Source organism: Pseudophryne corroboree, chromosome 4, assembly GCF_028390025.1.
Source record: "Pseudophryne corroboree isolate aPseCor3 chromosome 4, aPseCor3.hap2, whole genome shotgun sequence".
Taxonomy (NCBI): domain Eukaryota; kingdom Metazoa; phylum Chordata; class Amphibia; order Anura; family Myobatrachidae; genus Pseudophryne; species Pseudophryne corroboree.
Genome location: NC_086447.1, coordinates 830453218 through 830476949, shown reverse-complemented (window position 1 = coordinate 830476949; position 23732 = coordinate 830453218).

The following is a 23732-nucleotide window of genomic DNA, read 5'->3' as shown; positions in this document are numbered from 1 at the left end:
CTCAGTCTCACATTCGGTGTGCAAGTTCTCCTGGATCCCGTGTTCCTGTCTCCAGTAATTCCCTGTGGTTACTCTCTTCATCTCATTCTCCATTCTTCATTTCTCCTGCCTGCTTCAGACTCCAGCCACAGCCTGCTACAATCCATCTGCAGTAAGAGACTCTCCTCAGGTGTTTATTCATTGCCTAACCTGTGCACCTAATTACCAGCATTCCATCCTGTGCATTGCATTCAGCATTTAACAAGCTTGCTGTGTTAGGACTGTCTCCTGCCTAGGCCTTGCTTGGCTATAAGAACTTGTGTGATACAGAGACTGTGTGCCTTTCTATAATTACCGGAGTTCTGTCTGCTTCAGTTATAATCCTCATTTGTGTTACCAGTGACTTTATATTTCTTAAAGCCGTTTGCATCCAGTTATCAAGTTATCCTCATTCCTCATTTGTGTTACCAGCGACTTTATATTTCTCAAAGTCATTTGCATCCAGTTATCAAGTTATCTCCATTCCTCATTTGTGTTATTAGTGACTTTATATTTCTCAAAGCCGTTTGCATCCAGTTATCAAGTTATCTTCATTCCTTATTTCTGTTATTAGAGACTTTATATTCTCAAAGCCGTTTGCATCCAGTTATCAAGTTATCCTCATTACTCATTTATGTTACCAGTGCCCTTTGAATATTCACTTCCTTGAATTAAGTTACCGTTCATTGGGGGTAATTCCAAATTGATCGCAGCAGGAATTTTTTTAGCAGTTGGGCAAAACCATGTGCACTGCAGGGGAGGCAGATTTAACATGTGCAGAGAGAGATAGATTTGGGTGTGGTGTGTTCAATCTGCAATCTAATTTGCAGTGTAAAAATAAAGCAGCCAGTATTTACCCTGCACAGAAATAAAATAACCCATCCAAATCTAACTCTCTCTGCACATGTTATATCTGCCTCCCCTGCAGTGCACATGGTTTTGCCCAACTACTAAAAAAATTCCTGCTGCGATCAACTTGGAATTACCCCCATTATTCTTATTATCAGCTGTACCAGTTATTATTCATATTTTATTTCCTGTTACTGCCGGTTCCAAGTTACTATCAAGTGCATTCCATTCCATCTGTTATTCCATTGCTCTGTGTCCTCTGTGACATAATAAACATCAGCGCATATGCGCAGGACTTTTCTTCGGCCTCCTTGTTTTATACACCACGCCTGCACTGACCCACTAGTGCCTCCTCCGGGGACAGACAAAACCAGAGACCTAACAGTTTGTCCGAAGAGGCCCATGGACCCGGACGGTGGTCAGAGTGTGGGGTCAGGCCCACTCCAGAGTTTGATGTCACGACTGGATGGTCAAGAGGTTGCACAGCAGCAGATTATACAATTTCTGCAAGAGATGTCTTTCCGTTTGGACACTTTACAACAAACCATCTCAAATCCTGTTCCTCCAACTCCGTCTTCAGTTTCTGTTCCAGTTTCCAGTTCTTCAGTTTCCAGCTCTCCGGTTGCTCCTGCTTCAACAGCTCACATTCATCTCTCTACTCCAAGCAAGTTTGATGGTAATCCTAAAATGTGTCGTGGGTTTCTGAACCAACATGAAGTTCACTTTGAATTGCTGCCGCAGAACTTTCTAACACCCAGGAACAAGGTCGCATATATTGTGTCCCTGCTGTCTGGCTCCGCCTTGAACTGGGTCTCTCCGCTGCAGGAGCGAGCAGATGCTCTCCTAAATATTTACACCAATTTTGTTGCTGCATTCCAACGCATCTTTGATGAACCTGGGCGTACAACCTCCGCTTCCTTAGATCTTCTTCAGATTTGCCAGGGAACACGTACTGTGTGGACAATATGTCATCCAGTTCCAGATATTGACATCAGAAGTGAAGTGAAATAATCAGGCATTGGTTGCCACCTTCTGGCATGGTCTGTCCGACCGTATAAAGGATGAGTTAGTTACCCTCCAGTACAATCTTCACCTGTTATTCCTGATGAACCTATGCAGGTGAATAGATCACGCTTAACGCCTGAGGAGCAGTCAAGAAGGTTAAGGGAAAGACTGTGTCTTTATTGTGCTGCTGCTGGTCATTTGATTGGTTCCTGTCCTGCTCGTTCGGGAAACGCCAGGTCCTAACTTGTAATGGAGGAGTCAAGTTAGGGACCTCAATTAAAGCTCCTTCTTCTCAAGATCTCATTTTGCCGGTTACCTTGAAAACACAGAATGGTCTTCAGTCTGTATCCGCATTAGTGGATTGTGGTGCTGCCGGGAACTTTATCACACAAGCTGCAGTGGACTGAATCCATCTTCCTGTCTCAAAGTTATCTCATCCTGTTTACCTTACTGCTGTGGATAGAAGTCGTATTGCTGGGGGGTTCCATCTTTCAGCAAACCAAGCCAGTGGTCCTGGGAGTGGGCTTTCTTCATTCTGAGCTCATTGAATTCCTGGTCATTCCAAAAGTCACCTATGAGATTGTACTAGGCATGCCCTGGCTCCAATTACACAATCCGCAATTGTCCACATTACAGCTATCTGCATGGCTTCCGTTCGTGTTTGGCTCAAGTGCATCCAGTGAGATCATCAGGTGTAAAACTCCAGTCTAGTCTTCCAGAGGTCTATCAAGAATTCGCTGACGTCTTCAGCGAAAAAGCCGCTGAAGTCCTGCCTCCCCATCGAGAATGGGATTGTCCCATTGATCTGGTCCCAGGGAGTAAGCCACCCAGAGGGCGTACCTACCCCCTCTCTGTTCCTGAGACACAAGCCATGAGTGAGTACATAAAGGAGAATCTACAAAAAGGGTTCATCCGTCCGTCTTCATCTCCAGCTGGTGCTGGGTTCTTCTTCGTCAAGAAAAAAGATGGAGGATTACGCCCTTGCATCGATTATCGAGGTTTAAACGATATTACTATTAAAAGCAGTTATCCTTTGCCACTCAGTACCGAACTGTTTGACAGAGTCAAGGGTGCTCGTATTTTCACTAAGTTAGATCTTCGCGGGGCTTACAACCTCATCAGGATCCAAAGTGGCGATGAGTGGAAAACCGTATTCAATACCGAGTGATGCCCTGTGGCTTGAGCAATGCCCCAGCAGTATTTCAGAACTTTGTCAACGAAGTGTGTAGAGATCTTCTGTACGAATGTGTGGTAATTTACCTCGATGACATCTTGATATTTTCTCATGATTTAGTTTCCCATCGCCAACAAGTGAAAGAGGTTCTTCGACAGAATCATCTTTATGTAAAATTATCTAAGTGCACGTTTTAAGCCTCTTCATTGCCTTTTCTGGGATACATTATCTCTGGTACCAACCTTCAAATGGATCCAACTAAATTAGAGGCTATAGAGAACTGGTCTCTTCCTACGACACTCAAGTCAGTTCAACGTTTCATTGGCTTTGCCAATTACTATAGAAAGTTCCTTAAAGGATTCTCTACGTTGATAGTTCCAATTATTTGCCTCACTCGGAAGGGGGTGAATCCTTCCCAGTGGTCTGAAGAAGTACTGTCTGCCTTTAATAAAATTAAACAAGCTTTTGTTTCAGCTCCTGTGTTACAACAGCCAGATGTCAACAAGGCATTCGTTCTAGAAGTGGACGCCTCAACAATTGGCGTGGGCGCAGTCTTGTCTCAAGTCGGCACCGATGGTAAGACTCACCCTTGTGGGTTTTTCTCTCGCAGATTCTTGCCCGCAGAGATGAACTATGCCATCGGTGATCAGGAACTCCTAGCAATCAAACTAGCCCTTGAGGAATGGAGGTATCTGTTGGAGGGTACAAGATTTCCCATCACCATCTACACGGACCATAAGAACCTTCTCTATTTAAGGCAGCGCAGTGTTTAAACCCTCGACAAGAAAGGTGGGCCTTATTTTTCTCTCGTTTTGACTTTAAGTTGCTGTTTAGACCTGGCTCTCAAAATGTCAAGGCAGATGCATTATCTCGCTCTATGAGCTCTAATGAGGAATCCTCTGAACAAGTTTCTCGGCCAGTACTTAATCCTGTTGTGTTTGCCGCTACTAATGTATCCTTAGTTCCACCTCCAGGCAAAATGTTTGTTTCTCCTGAGCTTCATCCAAATCTTCTATCATGGGCTCATACGTCCAAGTTCACTGGTCACCCTGGAGTCCTAAAGACTTTTAAGTTTTTGTCTCAAACCTACTGGTGGTCTCACATGAAAGCAGATATTCAAGAATTTATAGCTTCTTGTCCCAAGTGTGCTCAACACAAAGTTCCTCGTCAGGCTCCTGCGGGCCAACTGTTGCCAAATTCTATTCCAAGTCATCCCTGGTCTCATCTGTCAATGGATTTTATTTATGAACTTCCTCCTTCAAAAGGGTATGATACCATCTGGGTAGTGGTTGACAGATTCTCAGAAATGGCTCATTTTGTTCCACTCACGGGGTTGCCCTCTGCTCCAAAATTAGCGCAGTAGTTTATCCGTGAAATCTTCAGGTTGCATGGACTTCCCACTGAAATAATATATGATCGGGGAGTACAGTTTGTAGCAAAATTCTGGAGGGCCCTGTGTTCTGCGCTACAAGTCAAACTTAAATTCTCCACTGCCTATCACCCTCAAACAAATGGTCAGACAGAGAGGGTAAACCAAGAGCTTGAGACCTTTTTGAGACTCTATATTTCTTCTTCACAGGATGACTGGGTAGATTTATTGCCTTGGGCGGAGTTTGCGCATAATTTCCGTTACCATACATCCACAGATACCACTCTGTTCTTTGCAGTTTATGGCCAACATCCCAGAGTTCCGGATTTTCAAGATTTACCCATCATAGACATGCCTGCAGCTTCTTCAGTTCTTTAACAGTTTTCGCATATTTGGAAAAAGATTCATTTATCTCTCAAAAAAGTATCTCATCTATACAAAGTATTTGCTGATCGAAAAAGACGAGCAGTTCCTAGTTTAAAGCCAGGTGACAAAGTCTGACTGTCCACCCGAAATCTCCGTCTTAGAGTTCCTTCAATGAAGTTCGCTCCATGATTCATTAGTCCATTTCCAGTAGAGCGTGTCATTAATCCAGTGGCTTAGAAATTAAAATTACCTTCTTATCTGAGAGTTCCCAACTCATTTCATATTTCTTTCCTCAGACCATTAATTCTTAACCGTTTCCAGAGAGTTCTTCCAGCGGCTCCAAAGGTCCAGACTCATTGGGGTGAGGAATATGAGGTGGAGAAGATTCTGGATTCTCGGGATCGTTATGGTCATCTACAATATCTGATTGACTGGTCCGGATATGGTCCTGAGGAGAGGAGTTGGATCAACGCCACTGATGTTCATGCTCCACGGTTAGTCCAGGCTTTCCATAGACTGTTTCCCTTCAAGCCTCAGGGGTGTTCGGTGCCCACCCATAAAGGAGGGGGTACTGTCAGGAATCGGCGTTCAGCAGCATCTCACTTACCAGCGCGCTGGAGTGCAGGCCTCTGGAGGTCACGGCCCCAGTCGCGGCTGCATGAGTGCACTGTCCGCGAGCATCATAACTAATGCCGCTGAGTACCCCTGAACCGCATCCAGCTGTGTGCCGGCGTCTGTCTGGTATGGGCGCTGCCATGACACCTGCGTTCAGCTGATCCGGACACCCAATCCAGCGGGGTGTGTTCCCACAGAGTTCAACATCCAATCATCACAGAGCAAGGGGTATAAGTTCCAGTCCGTGGCTCAGGCTCATCGCCTCGGACGAGTCACATTCGGTGTGTAAGTTCTCCTGGATCCCGTGCTCCCGTCTCCAGTAATTCCCTGTGGTTACTCTCTTCGTCTCATTCTCCATTCTTCATTTCTCCTGCCTGTTTCAGACTCCAGCCACAGCCTGCTACAATCCATCTGCAGTAAGAGACTCTCCTCAGGTGTTTAATCATTGCCTAACCTGTGCACCTAATTATCAGCATTCCATCCTGTGCATTGCATCCAGCATTTAACAATCTTGCTGTGTTAGGACTGTCTCCTGCCTGGGCCTTGCTTGGCTATAAGAACTTGTGTGATACAGAGACTGTGTGCCTTTCTATAATTACCGGAGTTCTGTTTGCTTCAGTTATAATCCTCATTTGTGTTACCAGTGACTTTATATTTCTCAAAGCCGTTTGCATCCAGTTATCAAGTTATCCTCATTCCTCATTTGTGTTGCCAGTGACTTTTGAATATTCACTTCCTTGGATTAAGTTATCGTTCATTATTCTTATTATCAGTTGTACCAGTTATTATTCATATTTTATTTCCTGTTACTGCCGGTTCCAAGTTACTATCAATTCCATTCCATCTGTTATTCCATTGCTCTGTGACCTCTGTGACATAATAAACATCAGCGCATATGCGCAGGACTTTTCTCCGGCCTCCTAGTTTTATACACCACGCCTGCACTGACCCACTAGTGCCCCCTCCGGGGACAGACAAAACCAGAGACCTGACACCCAGTATTATAACCTCCAAAATAAATTTATCTCACTGGTCACATGGAAAATCAGTCAGGGAACATAATTCTCCCCCATGTTATAATTGTGCTATAATTTAAACTTGTTGATTATACCGCTGGTAATTTTAAACTCCGGTCCTCATGCAATCTCAAAAGGTCGTGTTTTCATGATTTCCTTAATAATGCATAGGTGATTTCCTCTATTTTGCTGAGTCAGTAATTATCTAACCCAGGTATTCCCAACCGCGGTCCTCAAGGCACACCAACAGTGCAGGTTTTAGTGATATCCAGGCTGCAGCACAGATGGTTAAATCAAAATAACTGAGCTAATAATTAAGTCACCTGTGCTGAAGCCTGGATATCACTAAAACATGCACTGTTGGTGTGCCTTGAGGACCGTGGTTGGGAATGCCTGATCTAACCTGTTTCCACAAACAGAAATCATGACATGTTAGAGATATTTGAGGAATATAAGGAAGAGAGAGAACTTTTATAAGTGATGCACCCATTGACAATTAGACTATATAAAGTTTATTTTATTATATTACAAACAGTCATAAATTTCCCCTAAAAACAAAAACAGCTAAATCTAGTTATTATGTGCAAAAGAAATAAAGTGCTATTAAGTATTTGTGTGCAAGGTCCTTTAAAGAAGATTTATACCCCGAACAACCCTTATACAGTATAAAGTGATCACTGAACAGTTAACATATAAATGAGTAATTTCTTTAGACGAGATATGGCTGATTATATTGTAGCATTAATAGAAGTAAAAGGGAATTTTTATTTCTTTGCCATTCGTGGAGTAAGATAAGAACAGGTGAAAGAAAAACAAATATTTCTTTCTGTTGGCTTAGGTCATATAAATTCTCCAATGGTCATAAATCTCTGAGATCAAAAGGGAGATTTTTTAATCAAATGACAGTATTCCTTACAACTTGCAATAATAAAATCATACAGAATTCTCATAGGAGTCTTGAATTTTCCTTCATTAATCATTAGTAGTGGTAGAAAATAAATCAGTAGAATACTAGTTGTAATATATCACTTTAGCAATCAATACTTATGTATCAATGATAAGTAGACATGACAGTAGATCTGATTGCCCACCACGTTCTTCTCTTATCTAATACAGGCTGAAAATACAACTGTTCGGACAAAAATGAAGGAGCCTATAGGGTATCCTGAATAAATAAAACAAAAAAAAGAGAAAGCGCTCATGGGTTCATACTAAAATACCTTATATATATTCAGAGCCGGTAATAAAAATTCAATCAAAAGTTTATTAACATCAATAGATATTACAACATAAAATCAATTAGTTGCACCTTACGTGATATAAATTATTAATTTATTTGCTGGCCAGCAGATTTTTATAGGCAATGGTATAAACTTTCCCTCTGTGAGGAGTCAGTGCACTTCCAAAAGCTGTACTGTTATGCTGTCAACGTTAGTAACTTAATATCAGTCAGTGATGGTAACTGTTGCACATTAAAGAATGTGAAGGTGTAACGGCTGTGGAAAGCGTTTACAATGCATCCGATTACCTCCTTTTTAGATACAGCAGTGTGGTCCTGCCCCCAGAACTGAGCATCCTCGGGTATATTGGGTTTGTCCACGGGGGTTGCCTTTTCTTTTCATCGACTGTTACTTGCAGGTTGTTCCACAGGTGGAGGTATGGATTCGAGTCCTTAATACTGACGTTTGTTCCAGCGCGAATGGCACCGCTCGTAGCGGGATGGACAGATGGCAGTGTCCGATGAGACTCCTGCTCTACTGAGGTGTACACCTCCGTGCTTGCCAAAGGCTCTGCTGCAGCTACGAACAAGTCGGCGAAGACAACGCGTTTTGTCACGGAATCACGTGGCTTTTTCAAAGTGATACCACCTCACCCAAACAGAGTGACTTTTAAAAGGCTTTCATTAATACCCACAGCTGTGGGACTCACAGGGATTTTTCCTTTTAAACAATATGCACGATTACTAACATTATACCGGCTCTATAAGAGAATCTACATCAGGCATTGCATAACCTATCTAACATAAAGATTATATATATTTTATTATCTCAACAGAGTATATATATTAAAAACAACAATTAATTAAGAATGATATAAAAATAAAAATATATATGAAATATATAAAAAAAATTATATATAGAGAAAACACATACGTCGGATCAAAAGGAGCAGCACTCTGGAGTATGAAGATTATACATAAATCTACACATCGCATTATAGACCAATAGCAGATAGCATAATATGCCCATAGTCTGATTATACTAAACAAGTAGAAATCCCAAAGTAAACATTTTCAGTAAAGACCCTTAATATAAGATGAACATATTTACTATATCCTAATGGATAATTTAGCTGTATTCACACAGCCCCATTATACATGTGTATAGCATAAATTCAGAAACTGAAAAATTAGACTAAACAAGACCATTGACAGTTTGTATTTAGCAACAAGGGGCTCAGTATAGGAAATCTAAAGATCTATTTCTATGGACTAATTTAATCCTTCAGGAACAAGAGTTTTTAGTTTATGTATCCAGTAGTTCTCCCTTATGCATAATTTTCTATATCTGTCCCCACCCCTCTTACTGGGATTGATATGTTCTATACCTATCAGTGTGAGATCCTATGATGTTCTAAAAAATGTCTGGAAACACAGTGGATCAGAAAACCCTTCTCAATGTTCCGCTTGTGTTCCAGAAATCTGACCCTTAGTTTACGTGTTGTCCTACCAACTGTTATGAACCACAGGTAGTGGTTCATTCCTATTTTATGTTTGTAAGTTGTCTTGCAGGCCAGGATTTCCCGTTGCTCTGTTTAAGAATACTCTTGTTTGCTGCCGCTGGTTAGCCTGTGTAATTGCAGCTTGTTCCCATGTGTTCAGCCTCACCTGGCTGCTAATTGCATCTTGTCAGTTTGGAGTCATGCAACAGGGCAGCTGCATGATATTATTAATTAGGCCTCTCTGTTATATGCTGGCTCAGTGCAATTCACAGACGCTGGTGATATTTTCTAGGTTTCCAGTCTGCTTGAGTTCTGAGCTTGTTACTGCCAGTTCCTGAGCTCCTGTGTAGCAGTGTCTGTCGAGCTGCTTCCTGTGTCGATTCCTGTGTCAGTCCCTGTGTCGATTCCTGTGTCTGATCCCGTGTCCTGCCGTGAAGGGTTCCTGTCCAGAAGTCCTGTGGCTTTGCCTATGCCTGGTTGAGTTTCTGGCTTCTTGGTGTCCACCGGTCTGTCGTTTGGGATTCTGCCTGTCCTCCAGTTCTGAGAGTCTGTGTCGGCAGCATTGGGGGTTCCTGTCCGTTTGCCAGTATTCGTACCGGTTCTGTGAGTAGCGGCTCTGCCGCGTCCGTCGGCCTAGGCCGCTGTATTCCGTTATTATTTCTGTCACTGGTGTTTTGCAGAGGGTTCTGCTTATGCTGTCACCGCCGGTACACAAAAGTATTGTGTCGGCGTGTGGTCAGCATTTCCTTTGTTGTTCTTTTCCTTTGGCGGCAAGCCGCACATACTTTGGTTTTAGGTTTGTTAGTAGCCCCTGGCCTTGTTGTTTAGTTAGAGGGCCCCTTGTTATCACCCTGTCTCGGTTCACTCTTTGTCTCTCATTAAGACCTGAGGGGGCATCGAAGTTGGGCAGACGTAATCCGCCCTTCAAACGCGGCTGCCATGGGCTCAAGCAACCATAGTCTCGCAAGAGTGTACTGACAGCACGGGCGAGACAACGGAGATAGGGTGCCAGGGGCTATTCCCTTTCCATTACCCTTTCCCAGCATTACGTCCTGGTGCTCTGGACTCACTTCATAACATCTCCCTTGTTCTGAGCACCAGGAACCTAACATTATCACCAGCCCAACCACAAAAAAGAAATAAAATTTTTTGTCTTTTTTGGCCCAGTCCAGTGTCTAGTCTAGAATCCAGTCCTGTCTAGAATTCAGTGTGCAGAATCCAGTCCGGTGTTTAGAGTCCAGTCCGGTGTTTAGAGTCCAGTCCGGTGTTTAAAAGATCCAGTCCGGTATTTAAAAAAAAAAACCCAGTCTTGTTTTGTCTAGTTTAAAAATTTAGTCTTGCCTTGTCTAGTCTTGCCTTGTCTTGTTTTAAATCCTCCTATGTCTACTATGCAAGCACTGCAGGCATCTCTCGCAGCCCTGAACTCTGCTTTCAGTGCTTTGAGACCAGAGCGACTAGAAGTTTTGCAGCAATCCCTAAAGCAACTGCAAAACCTTCTGACTAAAATCTTGCTCATCTTGCCAGAAGTCGTTGAGAGTACATCTATCTCTAAAGAGACTCTTGTTCACAGTATGGTGACAAGAGAATCCTCTGGTTTAATTGAAGAGAAAAGGTTTAAAAGTTTTCTGCGGCCCAGACTCTCAGAAGAGGAGCGTCTGCGTCGCAGAAACTTAAACTTATGCCTATATTGTGGGGGTTTAGGCCACTATCTGCAGACCTGTGAGTTGCGCAAGCCAAAGTGTGGTGACGAGTCTTGCCCTCTGGCCAAGTTGAGTCAGGATACAAGACCTACTCCTGTCTCTACTGTGGCAGAGGTACTTGTCACACAACCCACACTAAAAAGCTCTCTGTCCTATAATTGGGGTCCTTGGGCAAGGGAGCCCCATTATAGATTCAGGAATCAAAAGAGAATGTTTCTCTCCTCTCTTGAGGTTCCTGTTGAAGCAGAGTTGCAAGCCCCTGGAGCGGTGCCCGATGCCCAGGTTCCTGGAGTGGTGCCCGTTGCCCAGGTTCCTGGAGTGGTGCCCGTTGCCCAGGTTCCTGGAGTGGTGCCCGTTGCCCAGGTTCCTGGAGTGGTGCCCGTTGCCCAGGGTCCTGGAGTGGTGCCCGTTGCCCAGGGTCCTGGAGTGGTGCCCGTTGCCCAGGGTCCTGGAAAGGTGCCCGATGCTCAGGATCTTGGTGCGGTACCCAATGCCCAGAGTGCTGGAGCGGTGCCCGATGCCCAGAGTGCTGGAACGGTACCCGATGCCCAGAGCGCTGGAGTGGTACCCGATGCTCTAGCTCAGGGGTGGCCAAACAGTCGATCGCGATCGACTGGTCGATCGCGGACATGCGACCAGTCGATCGCGATCCGCCGCCCAGCCACCCGAAGCCGCGCCTCTCCTGCCTGCCGCTCTGCCTCCTCAGTCTGGTCTGTGGCAGTGACGGCCGAGTGTATAGCTCAAATCAGGTGCCGGTTCGTTAGCCAATGAGAGCTCGCGGACCGGCACCTGATTTGAGCCATACACGCTGCCGTCACCGCCGGAGATAAGACTGAGGAGGCAGAGCGGCAGACAGGAGAAGCGCGCGCTGCGCTCTCCACACACAGCACGGTGAGCTCTTCTATGGGGGCATATCTGGCACTGTGGGGGCACATAGCTCAGTGGGGGCATATCTGGCACTGTGGGGTCATATGTGGCACTGGGGGCATATCTGGCTCTGCGGGCACATGGCACTGTGGGGGCATATCTGGCACTGTGGGCACATGGCACTGTGAGGGCATATCTGGCACTGGGCACATGGCACTGTGGGGGCATATCTGGCACTGTGGGGGCATATCTGGCACTGTGGGGTCATATGTGGCACTGGGGGCATATCTGGCTCTGCGGGCACATGGCACTGTGGGGCATATCTGGCACTGTGGGGGCATATCTGGCACTGTGGGCACATGGCACTGAGGGCATATCTGGCACTGGGCACATGGCACTGTGGGGGCATATCTGGCACTGTGGGGGCATATCTGGCACTGTGGGGTCATATGTGGCACTGGGGGCATATCTGGCACTGCGGGCACATGGCACTGTGGGGGCATATCTGTAATCTGGCGCTGTGGGGCATATCTGTAATCTGGCACTGTGGGGTCATATGTGGCACTGGGGGCATATCTGGCTCTGCGGGCACATGGCACTGTGGGGGCATATCTGTAATCTGGCGCTGTGGGGGCATATCTGTAATCTGGCACTGTGGGGTCATATGTGGCACTATGGGGTCATATGTGGCACTGTGGGGGCATATCTGGCTCTGCGGGCACATGGCACTGTGGGGGCATATCTGGCACTGTGGGGGCATATCTGTAATCTGGCGCTGTGGGGGCATATCTGTATCTGGCACTGTGGGGGCATATCTGGCACTGTGGGGGCATATGTGGCACTGCGGGCACATGGCACTGTGGGGGCATATCTGTAATCTGGCGCTGTGGGGGCATATCTGTAATCTGGCACTGTGGGGGCATATCTGTAATTTGGCACTGTGGGGGCATATCTGGCACTGTGGGGTCATATGTGGCACTGTGGGGGCATATCTGGCTCTGCGGGCACATGGCACTGTGGGGGCATATCTGGCACTGTGAGGGCATATCTGTAATCTGGCGCTGTGGGGGCATATCTGTATCTGGCACTGTGGGGGCATATCTGGCACTGTGGGGTCATATGTGGCACTGCGGGCACATGGCACTGTGGGGGCATATCTGTAATCTGGCGCTGTGGGGGCATATCTGTAATCTGGCACTGTGGGGGCATATCTGGCACTGTGGGGTCATATGTGGCACTGGGGGCATATCTGGCTCTGCGGGCACATGGCACTGTGGGGGCATATCTGGCACTGTGGGGGCATATCTGTAATCTGGCACTGAGGGGGCATATCTGGCACTGTGGGCACATGGCACTGTGGGGGCATATCTGTATCTGGCACTGTGGGGGCATATCTGGCACTGTGGGGGCATATCTGGCACTGTGGGCACATGGAACTGTGGGGGCATATCTGTATCTGGCACTGTGGGGGCATTTCTGGCACTGTGGGCACAAGGCACTGTGGGGGCATGTGTATCTGGCACTGTGTGTTTGAGGTTTTTACCTGTGGGGGCCAATGTGTTATTTCATGTGAGGCAGTCATTACACTCTGCGCAGCAAGGCTACGTACCTTTTTTAGTTATACCACGCCCACTTTTTGTTATACCACGCCCATTTTTGTTATACCACGCCCTTTTTTTGCACGCGCGCCTACGCGCGCTATTATTCCTCCTAGGTAGATCACAAAAGCTTTTTAGCTTTCACAGTAGATCACCGACTCCAAAAGTCTGGCCGCCCCTGCTCTAGCTTATAGAGGGACATCAAATATTATAGCTCGGGTTTCCATACCAGAAGGGGTCTCAGAAGCTGTTAACCCAGGTAGGGACTTGAAGAGCGCAACCCCAGAAAGGGTATCTAAAACCATAGTTCTAGAAGGGAACTCGAGAAGCAAAACCTCAGAAGGGATCTTTGAAGTAATATCCCCAAGTGGGTTCTCGAGAGATGCAGCCTCTAAGAAGGGTCTAGAGGTCGCTTCCCCAGGAAAGAACTTAAGAGGTGTAGCAGTGGAGGTGCTGAAGGTTATAGCTTCAGCAAAAGTTCCGGAAGTCATAGTCCCGGGAGAAGTTTCGATAATTATCGACTCAGAGAGGGAGGCCAATGGCTCAGTCCCAGTGAAGGAAGTCGATGGCTCGGTCCCAGTTAGGGAGGTCGATGGCTCGGTCCCAGTGGGGGAGGCCGACGGCTCGGTCCCAGTAAAAGAATCCGAGGTGCTTACCCCAGCGGGGTTCCTGAAGGCCACTGCCCCGGGTGGGGTTCAGAAAGTCACTGCCCCGGGTGGGGTTCATAAAGTCGCTGCCCCGGGTGGGGTTCAGAAAGTCACTGCCCCGGGTGGGGTTCAGAAAGTCACTGCCCCGTGTGGGGTTCAGAAAGTCACTGCCCCGTGTGGGGTTCAGAAAGTCATTGCCCCGTGTGGGGTTCAGAAAGTCACTGCCCCGGGTGGGGTTCAGAGAGTCTCAGTCTCGAGTAAGGTCAATAGTGACCAGGTCCTAGCAAAGCACTCCAGTCAGTCAGATGGGAAGGAAACAGATCCTGACTCTGTTTATATCTCAACATCCATAATCTTTGATGGGGACTTAGCCCAATTTCTGGCGCTTTTCAAACACTATTACACTATTATGTTGTATAGACCATTTCTGGGCATCACTTTAGAGAACCTTGGGCTCTATCTGATTTATTCTTTTAGAGGAGAGCCTTTTGATTGGGCGACCAGCCTAATGAAAGCTGAAGATCCCATTCTTCAGGATCCCCCATCATTCTGTGATGCAATTAGTAAAAGATATGGTTCTAAAGAAATTGGTTCAGGTTCCTCTAAGTCACCCGTCTTGTCTGCTGAGAGTCCACCAAATACTGTAAACTCGGCACAAGAGTCTCAGCCCGTTGTTTTGACTGCAGGATGTGCTTTTCTGAATTCTTCTTCTAATAGGAGTACTTTGCCTGAAAGTTCAGCTCCCAAGGGTAAGAAACCTATCTCTGATTTGAACGCAGCCTTGCTGGGTGGTACCATCAGTTCAGACAATGTTTGGGGAATTACCTTGGTCAGACCTAAAGAGCTTTGTAAAAAAATGAAGAAAAAGAAATAATTTTTGACTCTTGCCTTGATATAAAAAAAAAAAGATTTTTTTTCCTAGTCTTGTGTCCAGTGGCCACCGTCAAGGGGAGGGCACTGTTACAAGCTGTTGCTACAGCTTGTTTCTGTTTTCTTGACTGTTAGACCAGTGTGTCAGGTTTTTTTTTTTGTATCCCTTGTTTTGGATAGTCTGTATTTTGGGGTCCTTTGACCCCTCCTCAAGGGGGGAAGGTACTGTTATGAGCCACGGCTGTGGCTCATTCCTGTTTTGCATGTCAGTTAGGTATTTTATGTTATTCTTCTGTTCATGTTCCCCGTGGGTGTCATGGGGTGCTCGGAGCTCACCCTTAAGGAGGGGATACTGTTATGAACCACAGGTAGTGGTTCATTCCTATTTTATGTTTATAAGTTGTCTTGCAGGCCAGGATTTCCCGTTGCTCTGTTTAAAAATACTCTTGGTTGCTGCCGCTGGTTAGTCTGTGTAATTGCAGCTTGTTCCCATGTGTTCAGCCTCACCTGGCTGCTAATTGCATCTTGTCAGTTTGGAGTCATGCAACAGGGCAGCTGCATGATATTATTAATTAGGCCTCTCTGTTATATGCTGGCTCAGTGCAATTCACAGACGCTGGTGATATTTTCTAGGTTTCCAGTCTGCTTGAGTTCTGAGCTTGTTCCTGCCAGTTCCTGAGCTCCTGTGTAGCAGTGTCTGTCGAGCTGCTTCCTGTGTCGATTCCTGTGTCAGTCCCTGTGTCTATTCCTGTCTCTGATCCCGTGTCCTGCCGTGAAGGGTTCCTGTCCAGAAGTCCTGTGGCTTTGCCTATGCCTGGTTGAGTTTCTGGCTTCTTGGTGTCCACCGGTCTGTCGTTTGGGATTCTGCCTGTCCTCCAGTTCTGAGAGTCTGTGTCGGCAGCATTGGGGGTTCCTGTCCGTTTGCCAGTATTCGTACCGGTTCCGTGAGTAGCGGCTCTGCCGCGTCCGTCGGCCTAGGCCGCTGTATTCCGTTATTATTTCTGTCACTGGTGTTTTGCAGAGGGTTCTGCTTATGCTGTCACCGCCGGTACACAAAAGTATTGTGTCGGCGTGTGGTCAGCATTTCCTTTGTTGTTCTTTTCCTTTGGCGGCAAGCCGCACATACTTTGGTTTTAGGTTTGTTAGTAGCCCCTGGCCTTGTTGTTTAGTTAGAGGGCCCCTTGTTATCACCCTGTCTCGGTTCACTCTTTGTCTCTCATTAAGACCTGAGGGGGCATCGAAGTTGGGCAGACGTAATCCGCCCTTCAAACGCAGCTGCCATGGGCTCAAGCAACCATAGTCTCGCAAGAGTGTACTGACAGCACGGGCGAGACAACGGAGATAGGGTGCCAGGGGCTATTCCCTTTCCATTCCCCTTTCCCAGCATTACGTCCTGGTGCTCTGGACTCACTTCATAACATCTCCCTTGTTCTGAGCACCAGGAACCTAACACCAACATAAATGAGACCACAGATACAAACTAGAATATAGACAAGATATGTGCTATTACAATTAATGAATGATTTAATCGCAAATTCCTCATGACTAGATGACTCAAAGGTATGCATATTATTTTTAATAAAGGAACAGGTAATACATTTCCCCTGTCCACATCTGTAGCAACCCATAGGTTTTATTGGGAGCCACTGTGTGGACGGATGTTGATTTCCAGAATCACCCGTTCTTTTATCAACAAAGAAACTGGGTGAGATGTATTGTTGTAAACTTTCGTATTTCTTAAAAATCACAGAAGGTAAATCCCCAATCTCAGTTCTTAAAACTTTGTCTGAAAGGAAGATAGGAAAATTATTAAACATTATTTTCTTTATTTTTTTAGCCGCATTATTATATTTACAAACAAAGTGCGGATTACCTTTATTAAAGACTGAGTTTTTAGTTTGATGTGTCAATATATCTTCCCTATTGAGTTTATCAACCCTCTCTATTGCTGAATCAATGAGGGGTTTCGGATACCCTCTCTCTAACAGTGATGAGGTAAGTTCATGTGCTTGATATTCATAATCAGTATAATTGCTACAATTGCGTCGTATATGACGCAATTGTCCATACGGAATATTTTTTACCCAGGGTTTAAACTTTAAAATGCATACTATTATAATGCAAAAAATTGTCTACCTTTTTTCTAAAGGTTTTTGTAACAATTTTTTCATCTATTATAGAACTCAGCGGTATTGATTATATATATTAGTACTATTTTTAGACATAATGGCTGATCTCACATGCTTTTCAGAAAGAATAAAAAGGAGGCAGCAGTATGTGGTGGAATTTAACGAAGATCCTGAGCACATAGGTGATATCACTGTAAATGATAAGGAAAAAGAGTTTAATATGTTATTTTACAAATTAGAAGATCTCCTAAAAGCTGAAACACGACATTGGTGGGATATGACCACTTTACAAAAATATGTGAAATCTCAAAAAATACCTAGGGGGCTCAGGATCTTCAAAATTCTGTCCTTTATTGATGATCCACTTTAAAAAGAAAAATGGGACTCAATATTGGACAGCTGTTCCTTCTCTCTTATGGACCTTCTTATAAAATATTGAAATGAAAGGATAGAGTTAATTTCAAGAGAGATAGAGGATACTAAGAAAATATTAGCAGGTTTTTCAGATCATCCGCAATGTAGACATAATGACTTGAAACTTAACCACAAATTAGAGCAGTTTGAAAAAGACATAATAGAAGGTAAAAGTAGGAAATTTGAGAGAGACGTGGATGATTATAATACCAATCGAGTACGTTCATATAACAAGAAACAACCCCTGAGAGGAAGACCACGTAGCAGATCTAATATAAGATCTAAATTTATCAATCATTCCCGTTCAAGGGATTTTAACCATCAAAAGGGAACCAGAGACTTAAGATCTGAGGCAACAAATGCTAGATATATATCACCTAAAGGTATGAAGTCCACACAAAAATCTGAGATAAGGTCTTACACACAAACTGATGAACAAGTAGTAAGACCCAAACAAACTAATCAGGAACAGAAATTAGTCAAATATACAACATCTTTTTTAGGGAAAAATCAGTGGAGACACAGGACACTTTCCCCATATCACCAAGACAACAGATATGATCTATTACAGATAGAGACCCCAAAAAGAAGAAGAGACCCCAGCTCAGAGGAAATCGAGGAGGATATAGAATACAGGAGAAACAAAAAAAGAGATCTGAGGAATTAAATAGTTGCAGTATTCATAATCTTTCCTCCAAATCCCTCACAACAGACATTAAATTATTGAGTAAGGGCTTAAAATTTGCCCCCTCAAAACCGCCAGAGTTTTTTAATTTTTTTGTTGACTTAAACAGGTATGTCCATACCCTGACCAGGAAAAGGTATTTTGCTAATAAGAATATAATAAAAAACAAGGAACAGGGCATTCCCATAGTATTAGATGAAATAGACAGAACAGGTATTGATATGCTGGAGTCATTGTTACAGGAAAATAGTTCTCCTAGGGAAAATGTAAGGTTATATGACCAAGATAGGTCTACCAATAGACAATTAAAATTCAAAACTAAGTCTCAGTTCTTTCCGTTACAACACAGTAGTATTCAGATAGATGTTTTTTTATAAAAAGACTCTAGATGAGTTTAATACTTTGTGTTCAAAGGAATCCAAACGTTCAAAATATAGGCAAAATCTGGAAAGGAAAGAAAGGGCATCTCTCAGGAAATTGACTAAGGACCCCTCCCGTGTCATAAACCCGGCTGACAAGGGAGGGGGTATAGTCATTCAAGATACTTCAGACTATCTATTGGAGGCTAATAGTCAACTGGGTGATATTGGATTATATAGAAAAATTGATTCCAATCCGACTAATGAGTATCTTGTTGCCCTGACTTCACTGGTTAATGATGCCTATGGGGACAGAGTGATGTCGAGGGAAGAGGTACGATATCTGATACCGACACACCCAGATATAGCCACTTATTATCACCTCCCCAAAATACACAAAACACTTATCACACCCCCGTGTAGACCTATTATTTCGGGAATGGGTTCCCTCACTGCTAATTTATCACATTTTGTGGACTTTTTTTTTACAACCTTATGCAATCTCGTTACGTTCACATATCAAAGATACGACATCGCTTTACTCTAACATTCCACATGCCAAAGGTGTCTCAGTTGTTGAACTCCAATTAAGAACTTCAGACATACTATCAGCGAGATTGCAAAGGTTATTACAGATTCTGTCACTTTTATTTTATCACATAATTATTTTTATTTAATAACGAATTTTAGTTACAGACACTTGGCACGGCCATGGGGACGAGGTTCGCGCAAAGTTTCGCCAAACTTTATATGGGAGCGTAAGAAGACGCTAACATTTGGGGGCGGGACTTTGGCGCGGACCTCGTCTACTATGGCCGCTATATAGATGACTTATTTTTTATTTTTGATGGGGATTTTTCACTTTTCACGAATTTCACTTCACAGCTTAATCAAAACGATTATAATTTACAATTCACGAGCACTATTGATCGGACCTCTGTCTCTTTCCTCGACATTGCTCTGTCTATAATAGATGACTTTTTTTTTTACAAAAACCTTTAGAAAAAAGGTAGACAATTATAATTTTTTGCATTATAATAGTATGCAATTTAAACCCTGGGTAAAAAATATTCTGTATGGACAATTGCGTCGTATATGACGCCATTGTAGTGATGGTGTAGGAGCTTCCGCAGTATAGCAAATATATTGATTCACGCTTTTTCGCATTTATTAAGATATTTACTGTTAATCACAAAACGTGTTCATGTATCCTTAAAAATATTGCAGATATTCAGAAAACTATATTTGCTGAATATCTTGTTTAAAGCATGACTTGTACAAGGACAAGGCAACATTAGATGTATCCAAGGCGGACAAAGCAACACCAGATATATCCAAGGCTAATTGAGAAGAATGTTGAAGAAATGTTTTGAGTTTATGTCCGAAAGACTGATAAACAAAACAATAACCATTTTCAAGGCTGTTCTAGTTGCCACTTGGAACATTGTATGACAATTGATGTATTTCAGGACATACATGGTGTATTCTGATTGGCTAAAATGTATTGGCAAGCATGATTTTGTTTAAGCTATAAATAATAAACCTATGACGGCCCCTAGCAGGTCATTTATGATTTGCTTAGGTAACACATGAATCTGTGTCATCTTATCATTCATTGATCTCCAACCGGTTGCAAAAGGAACAGAATTCTGACTGATTACTGAAGAGAGTTAATAGACCAGACCAGAAGAGGTTAAAATACCCTAACATTTTGGGAGCATCGTCCGGGATATTCCAGCATCTCCTCCACTGGCAACAAATCCTCTGATCTTTCAGGAACCGCTGATAAAAAAAAACGGTAAGTGAGATTTAATGTGTAGATTTCTACCTGCTCATTTGAATCAGCGTTTCTTGAATGAATCTGCGGAAGTCCAGTCGGGAAGATCAGAGAATATCTTAAAGAACCCAGTGTCAGTCAGAAGAAATTTTTTAAGGTACCATACATGTATGTTATATTGTTAAATTGTGGGTAAATATCTTCAGCTAAATTGTCACAAGTGTACAGGGGGAATTAATTAAATATCCAGAAAACTTTTGCATTTTTAAAAGGTGGCGTATGGCCAAGGTGTATTCTAATGCTGATATACAGTTTGAATTGATAAATAACCAAAGAGGTGTATGCAAATCTTGTACCTGTGTTGTTGTGTTAAGAAAATACAAAGGGTCTGTAGCACCGAGATTGGTGGCAATTACAAGCACTGAAGTCTCATTTGGTTATGTGGAAAATGATGATGAATTTTATTGTACAATAGGTTGTCATTTAAAAAGAGAATTGTTGGAACATTACATTGAGAAATATTGGTCTAACATCATAACCTATTGGCCTAGAAACCACATAATCCCAGGTCTAAGACTCATTACAGCCTCAAACAGCTGCCGTGCACACAGATAACAGATATAGCATTTACTGTCATCCTTGTTTTCTGGATCCTTGCACTATTGTATGTACTCTGCCAATATGCTTTTGAAAAGGTGGGGGGAAGTCGGGTGTCTGCTGAATAATGAAACCAGTGTCAGTAACTAGATTCTCCTGCACACATTGTACTGTATATATTGTATGTCCATATGTAAGACAGTTAAGGGGTAGGATTGGGTCAGTAATAAAGAACAGCTACTGTCTGAAAGAGACACAAGGTGAACATATTCCAAGAATAGTGGGGAGTTTACCAAGAACACAAGGAACAACAGGGGTACTGGTACAAGCAGGAGTCTATATAGGCAGGGGGAAAGACCCTTGGAGTAACTTAACAATAATATTAGGGACGCATCTCAGTGATCCAGAAGAAATAATCTATTATGCAGGTCTCACTTGGGGAGCAGTACTAATAGATTTTCCACCAATACAGGGAGGAAGGGGCAACACTACAACCCCAGTCATTTGTCCACAGACGGATTTAAGGAGCTCTTTAGGTACAAGGATAGAAGAGATTCTTCAGAGTCAGCGTCTCACAAGGAGATTTTAATTCCCTCATAAGGAGTTACTAAAATACCACATCAGGAGGGGTTCCGCGCACGTTCACCCTGGCATGGGAGCGCGGTCTGTAAAGATGTCAGGGCCCGACAAACCCGTGGATATTGTTAGTAACAGGGAGGGGAGGAAAGCTCTGAAAGGAGATGATTTTAATTCCCTCATAAGGGGTTACTAAAATACCACATCAGGAGGGGTTCAAACCCGTGGATATTGTTAGTAACAGAGAGGGGAGGAAAGCTCTGAAAGGAGATTTTAAGTCCCTCATAAGGGGTTACTAAAATACCACATCAGGAGGGGTTCAAACCCGTGGATATTGTTAGTAACAGGGAGGGGAGGAAAGCTCTGAAAGGAATAAGTAAAATTTTCAAAACAGCAGGTTTTCCGTCAGAAGGGACACTAGACCTAGAGAAAATGGAAAAAAATTTGCCTCCTGTAACAAGAGTTGGATAATTAAGCATAATTGTAGAGATCAAGCATCCATCTGGATCACTGTAGCAAAAGAATTAGAAGCAGAGAATAGAAGAAGAGATGAGGAAAATGATTTCCCCATTGTACCAGAGTACCCAATAGCACCACAACCAGCGTTAAACTCACTGCCTGTAATTTCAGAAACAGCACCTGCACACTATACCCCACCCCTATACTCAAACATGCATGCACACCAAGGTACCCATAGTATGAACAGAATGGAATCATCTACAAGCTCACTAACAGTAAAATTGAAAAAAGATGAGCCAGGAAAAGAGTGGCGAATAATCAGCCCTATCTTGAAAGGACCTGTGGTCGAAAATCCGAATGATTTACCTGAGCTATGTGTACAGAGTATGCCCCAGTGTCCTGATACTTTATCACAAGAAACCCCAACAAGATCGAACCAAATAAACTGGCCACCTAAAGCTCCCCTCATGTTTAAACGAGTGGTGGACACCTGGAATCAAGCTATGAGTCCAGTAAACAATAGTCCACAATCAGGAACTATAGACGAAAGGGTGCAAATCAGGCGGAGAGGAGAAGCAAGGGATCAAGACACAGCCTCTACAGCTTTTCATGCCCAGGTGCATAATGTACAGAATAAACTGACATATTTTCCAGAAAGATTGTGTCCGGTATGTCAGTTTTGCATTCCAGAAGGATATGAACACTGCCCAAATTGTGGAAACTAGATTTTACCCCACGAACCACCATGCCAAGATATCTATGCAACTAGAAATGCTGAAAGACAGTCATCATTGCCTGTTTCTCTGTATCCAGCACAAGTACAGAGAATACGCAACCCAGATAATGCAGCCAGGACGAACGAACCATATATCGTACAGAGTCAACACCACAAACCATGGTATGGCAACGACCTCGCAAGTATAGTTGCCAAGTCCCCAGATCCTAGAAAAAAAAAAAATCCAGCAGTATTTTATGCCTATATGGAAAGAATTCAAACCATATGGACACCGGCATGGGTCGACTACCACCAGTTGTGTGAGGCTACACTAGGACCAGGAACAGCTCAAGCAGTGAGCACCATGGCAGTAGCAATTGCAGCAAACGATTGCCCAGCCATAGCGGATACTCCGACAGAGGAAAAATAGAACAACGTTTGAGAGTGGACAGATGTACATGACAAGACTTAAGAGATGGTGTCATGCACAGAAGCTCAGAGCACCAACAGCCCCAGATTTAAAACAGGAAAAGACTGAGTCCATCAGAACTTACTATGATAAAGTCACTATACGACACACAAGATGATAGAATATGAGGGTGTGGAACTCCTGTGTCGGCAACAGTGTACTCAGTCACCACTGGCAGTTCGATAAAAGTGACTTTACCCACAGGAGACACAAGGGTTTCAAGAGCTGTTTTTATGCACAAACAGATTCCTCTACGTTTACTTACAGATCAAGCCATTGCAACGACTGGATTGGGAGGTTAAGCCCTACCCCTGCAAGAAAGCAAAGATGTAACCTGAAATACAAGCTGCTATACAAGTCTATCTCTCACAGGAAAAGTAAGACAAAGAGGAACAACAACTCCCAGCATGAACATCATTATGTTGAACACCAGCCTGGGTGGACTTGGACTAAGAAGATGACATGCCAGCAGCAGTGAGAAAGAATATGCAAGTAAAGAAAGGACAAAGTATGAAGAAGAATAATGAATGAATCATAAAGAGAGGTGATTGGAAAAAGAAAAGTTGAGAAACAATATGAAGGTCGCATGAAAGTTTGGAGACTAATGGAAGTCTGCTTTAAGAAGGACAAAGAAAGACATCTGACAAGTGGTCAGTACTACATGGCAAGATTACAGAGATAATGCCATGATTTAAAGCAACAGAAGCTCCGGGGTTTAAAGCAAATAATAAGGAACA